Genomic DNA, 15,290 nt, shown 5'->3' with positions numbered 1-15,290 from the left:
AGGGGCGAATTCAAGTGCAACGCTTGTCATGGTAATCGCACTTGCATTGCAAAATCGGATTCAAGTGCAACGCTTTTCGGACACGCCTACTGAAAATACGTCACTACCATAGAGGAATTTTGCGGCTACTCCTGACCTGCCGCAAACTTTTAACAGCGACTGTAAACAAGATGGCTGAAGTGATTTTGCTCAGACGTTTAAGATATCGGGAAAATGCTGATCAAATTCCTTGGCATTTAAGAGACAGTCGTAATGCTTTTGAAATGTCGGAGCGTGAATTCATCAGTTGATTCAGATTAAATCGGTTTGCTTCAATGAATTGAAACCTTTTCTGAAGGCAACTGCCAATGGATATTCTCTGCAAAAGCAGGTTTGTTTTTACTTTAGATTATGAAAACTGAAATACTTCTGGAAATGTTTCCGAATCAAAGACTAAGCTTAAATGACCTATTTGAGAATATTATATATTTTTATACGTAAACACACAAATTTTTAATGTTATTGTATCAGGATTCTTTCTTTTTCATCCCGTTTTTTTTTCGTAGTAATGATCGAAATCGTTAATTACTGCGAATTTTGGAATGCAGTAATAATATCATCATTAATTTTTCGTTTTAATTACTCTAAAACGTAATCTCGGAGAAACTGTTTCTCTAACAGAAATTATGCATATGCCTGTCTTTGAGATATATATATATATGTATATATTAGGGATTAGTTTTTTGGAATATTATATATTTTTTCATGGTTTTAGATACGTGCATTTAATTTACATATGCTCTCAGAATTTCAATGATATAGTAAATTAATTCACAGCAATAATTAATCTTTGATATGTATGCAATTAAAATTTCATAATTTAAATTAACTTTATATGAAGAGAGAATATTTGTTAAATTCAAATTTAATTCTTTGCAGCAATGGCGCATGAGAATTATTTAAATTTAACTTTACTTTTTATTCTTATGAAACAATGTATATATATATTCTGTAACTGTAGGGGAAAAAGCATGAATTTTTCTCAGCTGTTTAAACAGTTCACATGTGTAAAATAGCATTTCATCCCCCAAAATATTAGTTAATTTTCTCCTAATGTATATTGACTTGCCTGTTCGTACAGTGTGATTAATGTCATGGTAATTTTGGATACTTTCTATAGATCTTGCATAATAACTACACATGTAAGTTATATACACATTCGTAAATCTCTTATGATATGAAAAGTTATTGCAGACTTTCACATAAATATTAATAACTTGATATTCTCATAACAGGTGACTTACCTTACTTCCGTAGACCATGAGCAGAATTAAATAAACTTATAAGGTTATCATACTAAATTACACAAAAAGCAGCATGACATAAATAAATGCAAACAAATTAAATGTATTTATTGTACTAATAGATTATTATATTACACGACATTGGTTTTGCCCATGTATAATGGGAATGAAAACCAGTTTTCCATAGAAAGTCCTCTACAGAGGCATCTCTTTTCTTAAGCAGATTGCTTTTACCACATTTCAGTGACCTTGATTTAAGTATGAAACTGGATAATATTTTCTTTCTGCATGAAATGTGTTAACTGAGTTTTAGAAATGTAAGCCATCTTGCAGTTACTGTGATAATACTAATTTTTGGTACCTCCATATTATACCATCAACCATGAAAGTTGTGCCAATTGCTGCTGTGGAATTCTGAGCCAGACATTTGTATACAGCAGTTACAACAAACCATACATCAGTCTCTCTGCAGAATACATGAAATAGCCCTGCTGTGAAAGTATTGGACCCACTTCGTGAAAAAACATTCGTTCATTACTACTGTTTTATTTGCGGTCAAATTTTACCAAAAGCTCATTTTAGAATGCTATGAATACAAGTTGTCTACAGGTAATTGTTCTAATTTCTTACTGTTTCGTTCGCTATTTCCACATACAGTAGATGTTAATTCTCTCGACCAGCTGTAAAAGAACTGGAGTGCAATCACAAATGTGATTCTACCTAGCTTACCAAGAATTATTTTGGGTTACATTCAAATGAAACCGCAGATGTTGCGAGTGTGGTGCGATATTAATTTTTGTTTTGTCTTCATTAACCGGAAAAATAAATTTTCCATTAATGGTGAAAAGGTAAGAAATATATGATAATAAGTATAATATTATAGTCATTTCAAATTACTGCAAGAATGTTTTATTATTATTATTATTCAAATAATAATAACAAAAAGCTATCTATACTATAATTATAGTGAAGTATTGATATTAAATAATACAAAAGCTTTTAGAATCACCTCTTTACTACAATTTAATGAAAAAAGGGTAGCTATAATTTTTTTTTTTTTTTTTTGTTTTTGTTTTGTTTGTTTTAACGTTTTATTGCATATTTTTAATAATGAAAAAACAGTGACATATTTTTGTTAAAAATGGAAAGTAAACTCCTTAAAAAGACTGATTTATTAATATATCAACTATATTCAATGTTAAAAATCTGTGTATTAAAATTTCAGATGAAACTTTCTTTTGACTTACGATTTATGTTTTTCTAGGTACGGGATGCTGGTCTGAGAGTTAGTTCTCTATGCTGTAGGACAATGGCCAGGCACTACTCATGATGCATTTATATGGAGTTTGAGTGGACTCTAACAAAATCTAGATAGTATTTTGTCGCATTGTGCATATCTTTGGGAGATAGTGGATTATAATCCCATTTTATCACGGGAATATCTCTATAATGAGAAGCACAGAAAAGTTCCTGCAGCTATAGAGATCAAATCAAGATTTAGGGTACTGTACGTTACTGGTGGAACACTATTGTATTCACAAAGCAAAATATGTAAAATGGTCATATCTGGTGGCCATTTTACATAATATATGCTTAAGATATTGTGTTGAAAATCCTGAGATTGATGTGTTTGAAGATGATGAGTTGGTACCTTCAGAAAGTTTTCAGTCAGTGCATGTTGAAATTGCATTGCACAATGAATTAATTTTAAATTTTGAAACTCTATAATAAAAACCCAAAGTGGGCAACAATGAACCTCTGGCAAAGGTGAAACCTCCTTCATGGATAATAAATCATTGTTATGAAAAAATTACTTTCATAATATATTCTTGGGGACCCACAAGCCATGGTTTATATTTGAACCTGTAACTAAATTCACAACTCTGATTTTAATTGATAATAATAATCCTAAATAATTTTATTTGCCCTGGTTTCAAATGCATACTGACAAATTTTATCATTATTGTTCTTCCCTCTGAATTTCTCGTTTCCATCATTTATGTTTAAAAACTCTTGACTACCAGAAATAACTTAATAGACTCGATATATATATATTTCAGTGTTGGTATGCCAGTCATGATTTACAATAGTAAGTCACTATGAATTAGCATTGCACTTAATTTATCTCAAACTTGGCAATAAGATTTACTGCATCAAAATTCAGTTTTTTCCAAAAAGTCAAATGTTTCCCTTCCGTGAGACAAGATAGAAAATTTCCATGTGACAATACACATTTAATAGCATAAGAACTTCATGCTTATTTATTATTATTCAAGTTAAAACTGACATATTCTGTCAAAGATATTTAAATGCATTTCCTAAAAACAATTATTTCACTCTATACTGTTTATGTATACCCAGGCTTGTTGGTGGTGGGCAAAACAAATATTGGACAGTTCAATTTTCCTCCACCATTCCTGTGAGCGTATTCTTCGATTAAGCAGGGTTTTGCTGCAATTCCTGATTAGCATAATATGTAAAGAATAAACAGCCTATGATTTATGCCTCCATATCCTCTTGTATTATTTAAAGAACATACATTTTTCTTTTAATTCTAGATTTTAAAACATTAAAGTAAGGGAGAGATTGTTTGCTCAATTTAGATTTATATCATAATTACGCATTCACTATAATAACTTACTGCATACTTACCTCTGGGTTTGCCATTAAAAGAAATACATTTAAATAAAATCATGAGTGTATAATAAATTGTTTTTCAGCCAAAAAAAGAGAAGGGGAAAATAAATACAGTCTGATTCACTTAACATTGTTATTGTAAACTAGACATTAGCCATACTTTAATAGTTGTCATCTTTAAGTTACTCTGTATTTTTAGAACTTCGAAATTAGAATGCCAATTTTATCTGCCATTGTTATGGAGCTGCAGGATATCGAATGTTATTTCTTCAATGATAAAAAGAAATGAAATTTTTAATACCACATCTCATTCATATAACTTATTAACATAATTGAAAAACAATTTAATTCATTTCATGTTATATCTGAAAATTAAAATTTGTAATACATTGACTAGATTCATACAGGTCATATTCTCATTTCCTCCAGGAAAAAGATAATTGCTGTGTAAAATGCATAAATATTTTCACGAGACTTATAATAGTGGTATTAAAATTATTATAATGTTTATGTCATATAATGGATCTGTGAATTTCTTTTAAATAATTTTCATAATCACAAAATTTAATAAAATTAAGGAAGTAGTAAATTTTACAATTAAAATATGAATTCCGCACTGCAGAAATATATACAAGAATGAAAACACTGTAATATTTGAAATGCATGATTTATTTTTTTAATAAATTAATAATTATATTTTGATTTTCTATGACAGCAGTCTGATTTGCAACTGATTGCTTATACAAGTCACATATTTCACACAGTACATTAATATATTCTTCTGCATTTCAATTATTTCCTTTTCTGCAGCTGTAATATCATCTCTCTTCCTTTTTTCTCTTCGGTCTCCTGCTTCGAATAGTTGAGCTTCTATCTGAGGGAAAATTTAATATTCACTCAAATTCAAATATTTTTAATTTTTATATTTCATAATGTAAAACACTTTTTATAATTAATTAAACAATGAAACTTCTCTAAAAAGGAACAATTCATAATAGTGATTTCTTTAACTTTCAATTTTTTTCCCTTTATAATTTTTAAGACTGTTTATAGATCAAGAGGATTTAATGATTATTATTTTAAATTCTTAAAATCTTGTTCTTAATAATAGACATACTCTGTATATAATGTTCACAATAAAAGAATTGAAATAACTCTTTTGTATGAGAAATATTAATTTACATCTGTTATAATTAATTTATACCAGCGGTTCTTAGCCGGTGGTATGCAAAGAAACAAAGTATTTTTAACTATTAAATTCAAAAATCTCATAAAGAAAAGAATAGTTAATAGAAATTTCCTTTGATCGAAATTGACTCGAAAATTTGAATGACACACTTGTTAACTTTTGGCTGAACTGAAAAAAAGAATTTAAAGGCATTTCAAATAAAGCTATCAAATTTGTATCGTCTTTTCGCACGACCTGTTTGTGTGAAAAATGATTTTTTCCATGTTAAATTTGAAATATAAATACTCACCAAAATAAAAAGTGGATCCTAATTTACCATTAAATGAAATAAGAGGAGAAATAAAGAAATTAAATATTAAAGTATTATAACTGAAATTTTGAAAATCAAGTGAACAATTAATTTAATTTTGATAATTAAGTAATCATCAGTTTTTAATCTAATAGTTTTTTATGTGTACATATTTAATACAAAGAGTGTGCAAATGGCAATATATATATGTTTTTAATATTTCTATTGAGGAATTGAAAAATAATCATTGTAAAATTAGTGGTGGTATTAATGTTTTTCAGTGTTTGCATAGATGGTACACTATAAGTCAAAAGGTTGAAAACCACTGATTTATACCATTAAAGTTTTTCTGTTGGGAAGAAAAAGAAAAGAAGAATCCAGAAAACATTAGATTTTATGTAATAGATACAAACTTGTCATTCCTAAATGTCATCCTCGTGATAAAAGTGTGGAATTTTCTAATGTAAAAAAGAAAAAAAGCATAAAATAAGCACAATTTACTCAACAATCTTGACTGAAATATACATGTTTTCAGAGATAGCATAAAGTAAGAAAAGTTTACTCAAGAATCTTGATTGAAATATACATGCTTTCAGAGATAGCATAAAGTCAGAAAAGTTTACTCAACAATCTTGATTGAAATATGCATGCTTTCAGAGATAGCATAAAAGAAGCACAATTAACCTCAACAATCTTGATTGAAATATACATGCTTTCAGAAATAATATACAAAGCATACTGCATAATCAAAGTTATGAGTTTATATACTACGAGATACTATACATGTTTATAATATACCATGTTCCTGTACACCTAACACCTTGTCCACAATTTTCTATACAATTCACTAAAGATAGTTCCTGAAACATAACTGACTTAAGAGAAACATGCATACTTCTAATTTATGCACAATAATTTGACAAACATTGATTTCAGGTAAAGAGCTACATGTATTATATCAAAGAAAGAATGAATAAGTGTAACTTGCCTTTATCCTACAAATACTTAAAAACATTTACATTAAAAAAAATGAATTATATATAATCGTAGCAAATTTTTAATAAAAAACAAAACAAGAGTTGAAAACTTAATGCAGTTTTTGTCAATATTTTACTCTTTTAAAATTTATATAAATGTATAGAAACTTGAAATGCATACTGCATTTGGCTGGAAAACTTGTGATATTGTACTGCACTCTAGGGAAAGGGGAAAAGTAAACAATGAAGCAATCATAAGAATAAAAGATATTTGCATATTATTGAAACCATCTTAATAAAAGTTACCAAATTTTCAAAAATGTGCCAAACTCTGGCAATGATTATGCATCAAAATTTTTCAGGTAACATGCTCATGACAATTTTTCATTCAAGCAATGTCACCATTTTCATATGTGTTTCTTATGTTGTATTTCAAGTTCCAATGGTTTTTAAATACGAATAGTTGTTTTAGATTAATTTCAGATTTAAAATACTGCTTGTGGAGCTTACCATCAAAAGAAGAAGCTGTGTTAAAAGTTCTGCAGGAATAGAATATTTTAGTACAAAAATTTCTAATGGAAACAACTATGAGATGAATTTGGTACATAGACAAGGCATGCAGTATCAAGTTTATGTAATTCTCTGATTTTTTTTTTTTAGTGGAAACTGATCACTTGGCACAAGCAGTGAAGAACAGTGCTAAAAAATTAGACAAAAAATTTGTGGAAAATGTATTTTTTTAAACTATCATATAATTTTTATTTAATAATTCAAATTAGTATTTTAAAATTTGTTAAATGTTTTTTTCCTTTGATATGTTTGCCAACTTAGATAAATATTGATAGTTTGGTTATGCTAAAAGCAAGCTGCAAAAACAACGTACTTCTCCTGATAAGTATTTTTCTCTTTTCATTTATAAAGACCACCAAACTGATCCAGGTATCTTAACCGTTGCATCACATAATGAATGTCTAAGGGAAGGAATGCCTGCATGGAAAACTTAGTATTCATGTTATACATTAAAAAAATGAAGAGAACACTCATGCAGCTAGCTTTTTCACCTGGATTTTAAGAGAGACTGGGATAGCAGTGTTCAGCAGGCTTATCTGCTTGCACATAGATGGGCTTATTAATTACTATATAATTCAAGAACTAGTTAAATTTCATATGGTAAACATGCCTACTGTCACTGAAGAATCATGCATCTACATTGAACAATAAAAATATAACACAAATTTGAATTTTTAACTAAACTTACTATTAGAAGAATAAAAACCAAATGCTGTAATTTGAAAATGGGAAAAATTGTGGTTTATATTTAAAAAAGCAAGTATTTTTGTCTGAAAAGTAAAATATATTTTACACACACCTGTTGCTCTAGATTACTTTGGAGGGAATCTATAAAGTAAATAAAGTTGTACACATTACATTACATGTCTGTATATTTCCTTCGTTTTCAGGACTGAAACACTTCGTTACACCACACTACAACGCAGTAAACACTTCACCATAAGCTCAGAAGAATCATGGGAGCTGATGTTTTTTGTTTACATCGACACGCAGTCTCATTGGATATTGATGTAGTTTATCGGACAAGCTCTCCTGGCACGAGAGCAAACCAGCTCCCCATTGCAATTTTGATGTCATCAGTTACCAGAGCGGTAAAGCGTTGCACTTGAATTGGACTTTAGCAGCCGATAGCAGGAACGCCTCTTGCGAGCTAACATTTGCAATTTATCAGAGCGTTGCAGTTGAATTCGCCCCTTAGTTGCTATAGAGCGCTGAAAGTAGGAGAATGCATGAGTGAGACCTAAGTCAGGATTGCAGATGTTGAGAGGGCGTGACTACCTTGTCACGTGAGGTATGAAGTCGTCGTTGGTACATTGCGAGATTTCAGGTTAGAAATGCTGAAGAAAACATTTAATGTACAAAATTGCGGAAATAATTACATAAAAGGGAAATTTTTCTAGTAATCATCAGAGTAACAACATATGGAATAAACAAAATGTCATCACTTAATACATTCTAGCAGTCCTGTAAGTTGAAGTTCGGAGTCCATGATAACGTGATGGGGGTGGTGTAAACAGAATCGTGTTTTCATTATAATAGTCGAAGATGTTTCAAGAAAGCAAATATACAATAATTTCAGTAAGAGTTACAAAATAACAGAATAAATGCAGAACAAATGTTAACACAAAATACATACATACAAATTCAAGTTGTCTATCCCAGAGCATACTTAGAATAAGCAGTCACATATCACGTGAACGGACCATGTTCTTCAACATGATAAATATAAGGAATATCAGAAATTTCAGTCCTAAAAATGCAGAAAGTCCTACAATAAGGCTGAGCATAGAACTCAAGTTCTTAGGTCACGTGGGAGGTCACTCTCCCAGGTGCTAACTTTTAGAACTGCTTCTTGAATATTGAAGAAACGCAATATTCTGGAGTAAAGTAAAAGAAAATAAGAGTAAAATCACTATGTACAGATCAAAATTTCCACTAACTTGGTATTAGGTGGGGAAATTTTCGTTTCCACTAAGTATGTATGCTGCGAAAGGTCGAAGAAATCGATCATCCGTGAGAACTTCATAATGAAACATGTTGAAATGATTCATAAAGTTACACTCCTGCGCATTTTTGAAGAATTTATCATTAATTTTTCGCAGATGTACGCTATGATATCGATTTTGAGGTCCTCATGGAGGGTCTTCTTGCGGACATAATAGTGTGTGTTCGTGATAATACGCTGGAGTTTATTTTGAACGATTTGGAGTTTGCTTACATCTGAGTCTTTGGCTGCCGCCCAGGCAGGTGATGCATAAGTCAAATTAAGTCTAATTTGTGGAGAGATAAACAAGTATTTTCTTCCCATATCCATTTTAGAGTATTTACTTTTGTGCATCTCCAAATCAGATGATGGTGGTTCAGTGAGTTTACTAATTTTTAACACTTTTACATTTTAAACAATATTTTAATTACTATATACAGAGCGTATTCTTAGGCCGCCGCCTTCAACATGAACAAACTTTATTCTCTACAACTAAGCGAGCAACAGCGCCCTCTAGCCTTTTTCTTCAAATTACACAACACTCCCCACCTGAACTCGGTGGAGAGTTCATCTTTCAATAATATATTCTAGAATATTCAATTAATATTTCGACAATAAATCCTGGAGAAATGGTTAAATATAACAAACATGCATACATAATAAAAGCACATAAAATTTTACAAAACATTAAATGATACCTATCAGCAAGGTCAGGAGAATCAAACCTAAAAATACAAAATACAAACATTAGTTAAGTTCCATATTATATAACAATTGTATAGGCCTTTTTAAGGTACCAGTAGGTGTTTTAATTATGCAAGATCTTATTTTACCATCTCTGCCTGGCATTAATTCCAAAATTTTACCTATTGTCCAAAGATTTCTGGGATGTTTGTCGTCATGAATCAAGACAATATCGTTGATTTTAAACTGAGATGCGTTAGAGTGTGGAGGACAAATATTGGCAGATCTCAGATTAAAAAGATACTCTGATCTCCAACGCTTCCAAAAATGATTTAAAATATCTTGATGGTATTTATATCGTTTAATAATTGAATTTCTTGACCCAGTCAAATTATTTGATGTTATTTTATTAGCAGGCAGAGATAGCAATCGTCTACCAACCAGAAAATGAGAGGGTGTTAGTGGAGAAGGTTCATTGGGATCGGTAAACACGTAGGTAATTGGTCTACAATTAACCATTGCCTTGATTTCAATGAGCACTGTTTCAAGCTCTTTCACAGTAAGGGATGATCGACCAATAATTTTTCGCAAGCTGGATTTTATGGTTCGTACCATACGCTCCCAAAACCCTCCCCACCATGGACCCCTCTCAATAATAAATTTCCAATTTATGCCTCTAGCAGAAAATAATTCTTTCACAGATGAATCACTCAAAGTTTTAAAAATATGTTTTAGTTCTTTATCAGCTCTTTTAAAAGTCTTGGCATTATCGGAGTACACGGTGGTACACAGTCCTCGGCGAGCTAAAAATCTTCGGAAAGCTAGCAAAAAACTTTCAGTGCTGAGATCAGTTACTATCTCTATATGTAAGGCACGAGTGACCGCACACGTTAACAACAGCATGTAAACTTTACCTTGCCTGTCTTTCGTAAAAAATGGACCGGCGAAGTCCAACCCGGTCACAGCAAATGGAGGCGACTCTTGAATTCTGTCTGGAGGAAGTGAAGCGATATCCTGTACCCCAGGACGAGCACTATATCGTTTGCATATCACACATTTTCTGATGATAGTCTTAACACGCTGTCTTCCCTTAATGATCCAATATTTGTCTCTGATCTGAGTTAGTGTCGAATTAACTCCAGCATGGAATACCCTTTCATGCGAGTCCATGATGATCAACTCGGTAAACTTGCATTTTGAGGGTAATAGAATAGGATGTTTTAAATTCTCGTGACAGTCTGCAAATTGAATGCGACCTTTCAACCGAAGAATTCCCTCCTCATCAAGCCTTGGATTAAGGGAGTAGATGGAAGAATCGAGAATTGATTTTTTATTTGATAACTTAATTATTTCCGCTTGATACGATTCTCGTTGCGTAATTTTTACCCAATAATGTTCAGCTGCTTTAATCTCAAAAGCACTTAAAGGTCCATTCTCTGTAGACCTTTTCCGAAGCCTCCCAATAAATCTAAATACATAGGCAGTAATTCGAAGTAATTTTCCTAAAGAACTGAATTTTTCTATATGCAAAATTGGGGATTCATTGTTAATTACAGGTGCAGTCAAAATAATACTCTTTCTTAACTCCAACGATTCTGAATTTGGTTTTAATTTCTTTTGTTTTGGAAAGCTTTCAATAGGAAAACGTAACCAGTGTGGCCCATGCCACCACAAATCATTCTTAATTAGTGACTGAGCACTAATTCCTCGAGTTAGTAAATCGGAAGGATTTTGTTTCCCTTCGCAATGGTTCCACAATTTTTTGTTGCATACTCTGTATTTCTGTAACACGATTGGCGATAAATGGTTTCCAATTATTTGGCGAACCTTTAATCCAAGTAATGGCGATTTCGGAATCACTCCAAAAATAAACATCCTCAATTAAATCACCAAACAATTTTTTCAAATATTTATACATTCGAGCAGCCATGAGTGCTCCCATTAACTCTAAACGAGGAAGCGTGATTGATCTTAAAGGTGCAACTCTGCATTTCGACATGATAAAGGAAGTTTTAATTTTAGAATCACTCGTACAATATCTGAAATATGAGATGGCCCCATATGCTTTAGGACTAGCGTCCGAAAATAGGTGAAGGCTTATATTCATTGGATCGTCATCAAAGAAATTTCGCTGAATCGATATTTCAGTTAAATCATTAAGTTCCTCCCGCCAAATGTAGAATTTGTCCTTAATCTTTGCAGTAAGGACCTCATCCCAGTCAGAACCGGAACACCAGATTTCTTGCATAATAATTTTCGCCCGAATACCAAAGGGTGCAATAAATCCAAATGGATCGTATATTTGGGCGATGCTTTGCAAAAGTTTCCTTTTTGTAGCAAAATCGTTTCCAGTAGAAAAGTCAATTAATTTTTTTAAATTTAACTTTATATAGTCTTCAAGGGAATTCCAAATCATGCCTAAGAAATTCGGTTCACTAGTTAATTTGTTGTCTGATTCCTTAATCCCATTTAAGACCCATAAATCGTTTAATGTTTTAGAATTAGTTCTTAATTTTCTGAAATTCATCCCAGCATCCTTAAATATGTTAACCGCATCTACAGATAACCGATATGCATCTTCAACCGTTCCTGCTCCAAAATATAGGTCATCGACATAGACAGAAGAATTTAACATTTGGAAACTGTCCGGCATTTTATCTTTATATTTTCGAATGTGATATTTTATAGTGGCGGCCAAAATTAAAGGAGATATAGTCAAACCGAAAGCTACGCGACACATTTGCATAATCTTAAAGGAGTCATTATTTTCATTAAACCAAAGAAATTTTAGAAATTTTCTATCACCTTCAGCAATTCCTATCATCGAAAAGGCTTTTTCAACGTCTACACAAAACGCTATCTTAAACTTACGAAAATTTAACATAATGTCTAGTATATTTGGATTTAGATTAGGTCCCGATTCAAGGCAGTCATTTAACGAATTCGTGTCCTCTGTCCTTGAGCTAGCATCGTACACAATTCTTACCTTAGTAGTTTCACTAGGTCGTATCACTGCTCGGTGAGGCATAAAATATCCCAAATTTGTATCATTATTTGGACATTCCTCCACAATTCCTTCTAATATCTGGTTCTCAATTATATTTTTATATTCCTGAAAATTCTCCGGAGTTTTACTTAGTTTATTGTGAAGGTTTGCGAATCGTTTCTTAGCTACCTCAAAATTATTTCCTAAATTATTTGGACTGTATTTCCAGATTAAATTTGCCTCATATCTTCCGTTTTTAAACTACAAATTTCTTTCAAACTGGTCTACTATTTCGCAGTCAATATCGGAATAATCATCAGAATCATTAATTCCCATATGTTCTAATTCCCAAAAACCTTTTAAATCTTTCAACACAACAGTGTTTGTCATTACCGCTAAATTTTCAGAACAATTTTTGTTTGTTTTATTTTTCTCGATTCCTACGGCAACCCAACCAAACACAGAACTGACTGCGTACAACCCTTCAGATATTTTAATTCTTTCAGAATAAACTACATTCCAGAATTCATCCCCTCCAATTAATATCTCAACATCTATGTTATTTTTTCTTGCGCAATCGGCGATCTGCAACCCCATATGCTCCATGAAGTCTGCAATTTGTTTACTAGGCACACTGATGGACGCCGAGGAAATAACATCCGAGATCAAACATTCAATTTTTATTTTATTATTTTGTTTCCAATTCTGAATTTCGATTTCAACGACCGGATAGGAATGATTCATTGTCTTCGTCGCACCAAATGAATAAACAGAAAGTCTTTCATAATGGATTGGAGTAAGTTTTAAATGGTCGGCCAATTTTTTCGTTATAAAGGATCTGTGACTGCCTTGATCAAGAATTAATCTAGTTAATTTTGATTTATACTTAGAACAAGCATAAACTGTACAAGTTTGTAATAATATTTCCCTGGCATTACAGTCATTATTATTATCACATTGAGGAACAGAAGCAATCAATTTTAAGTTTTGAACTTTATTTCTTTCCTCAGAATTCAAAGTCAGAGATTCAGTTTCATTTTTGGAATAACCTTGTTCCAACTTTTTGTTTACAAGGGATTTATTAGTACAAATCGATTCATTGTGATACATACCGCCACATTTATTACATTTAGTTTTATTTCAGCACCTTTTTGAAGTATGGAATTTTTTAAAACAAGAAAAGCAGCGGTTTTCGGATCTTAGTTTCTTTAATTTATCAGAAACATTCACTTCGCATTTAAATGACTCGTGCAAATTATCACAAAAGATGCATTTTCGGTTAACTGCAGTATGAAATGCAGCCGTGGGTGTATTTTTTACATATTTTCTAGTTTCATATTTTGACTGATCGACTCGCGGAGGCACAGGATTTTTCCTTTCGCTTAATACTAGATTTGAAACTTCCCTGCATTCTATTTCCGTTTTAATAAATTGTGTTAATTCCGAAACTTCAACTTTATCTTTCGATCGTCTTTGCCGATTAAATTCCAAAACTAAATCGTCCGGAATTAATTTTAATAATATTGGAATTAATAAATGTCCATATGAGCCAGAAGTTACTTCTAAAGTTTCCAAATTACGAATCGAAACTTCTAATTCGTCATATAATTTACGTAAAGCCTTTACGTTAGCAGAATTTTTAACGGCTTCTAAATTGAGAATTTTATTCATGAATGAATTAATGATCAGGTCTTTTCGACCATATCTGTCCTTTAGTAATGCTACACAACTATCATAATTACTTTCTGTTAACTCAAAGCCTGACACAACATTCGAAGCTTGTCCCGTTAAGAATGTTTTTAAGTATACAAATTTTTGTATTTTTGAAAGCGTTTCGTTTTTATGTATCGAATTTTCGAAACTATTCCAAAATTCATTCCATTGTTTGGGGTCTGCCCAAAATTTATCAATCATTAATTTTGGTAATTTCAGCGTACTACTCCCACTAGAACTGGAACTTACATGCAAAATTCCATTACCACTAGACTGGTTTAAATCAGAACTTTGGGGATTCCTCGCTGGCGGTATTGCGGTAACCGTACCTAGAAACTGCTTAATTTGACTACAAGCAATTATACATTTGTCATTGTATTCTTCGCTTATACTACAATCTTCTTCAATTAAGTTAACATCAATTAACTCTTGTATTTCATCATCAAGCGTTCTTAAATTATTTTTCTTTTCGGTTAATAATTCAAACAATTCTCGTAATTCTTTAATCAAATTTTCATCCCCTTCAATTTTTAATTTATCTTCAATCACTTTAATTAACCTAGTAACAGACGATCTCAATGTGGAACGTTTACGTTTCAATCTATCTAACTTCTCTTCCATTTTATTTAATTTAAATACACCCACGACAGCAATAATAAATACTTACTAATGTACTACAAATAATCACTAAATAATTAATTTAAGATTTCCCTACCTTTATTTGGAATTCCATTGTCACTTGAATATGAAATATCCATTGAAATCGAAACACTTGGATCGAACACCTAAAATCTTCACAAAGCCTTAATTCCTTACGCCGATGCACCATCTAATAATTTTGTGCATCTCCAAATCAGATGATGGTGGTTCAGTGAGTTTACTAATTTTAACACTTTTACATTTTAAACAATATTTTAATTACTATATACAGAGCGTATTCTTAGGCCGCCGCCTTCAACATGAACAAACTTTATTCTC

General features: G+C 31.6%; 1 long non-coding RNA gene across 1 annotated transcript; it reads right to left on the bottom strand.

Annotated features, from left to right (window-relative positions):
* Positions 1-4,571: 4,571 nt before the first annotated feature.
* LOC146999099 (uncharacterized) lies at positions 4,572-7,936 on the bottom strand. The gene is made up of 2 exons (XR_015040698.1): positions 7,745-7,936; positions 4,572-4,794 (listed from the first exon to the last, which is right to left on the bottom strand). It is a non-coding gene; the product is annotated as an uncharacterized LOC146999099 (long non-coding RNA).
* Between the last annotated feature and the right edge of the window lie 7,354 nt (positions 7,937-15,290).

This window comes from Stegodyphus dumicola, chromosome 1, assembly GCF_044657685.1.
Source record: "Stegodyphus dumicola isolate Sdum_Otavi_A_Nest chromosome 1, ASM4465768v1".
NCBI lineage: Eukaryota > Metazoa > Arthropoda > Arachnida > Araneae > Eresidae > Stegodyphus > Stegodyphus dumicola.
The sequence above is the reverse complement of the archived record's forward strand: the minus strand, read 5'-3'. Positions and strand labels throughout refer to the sequence as shown.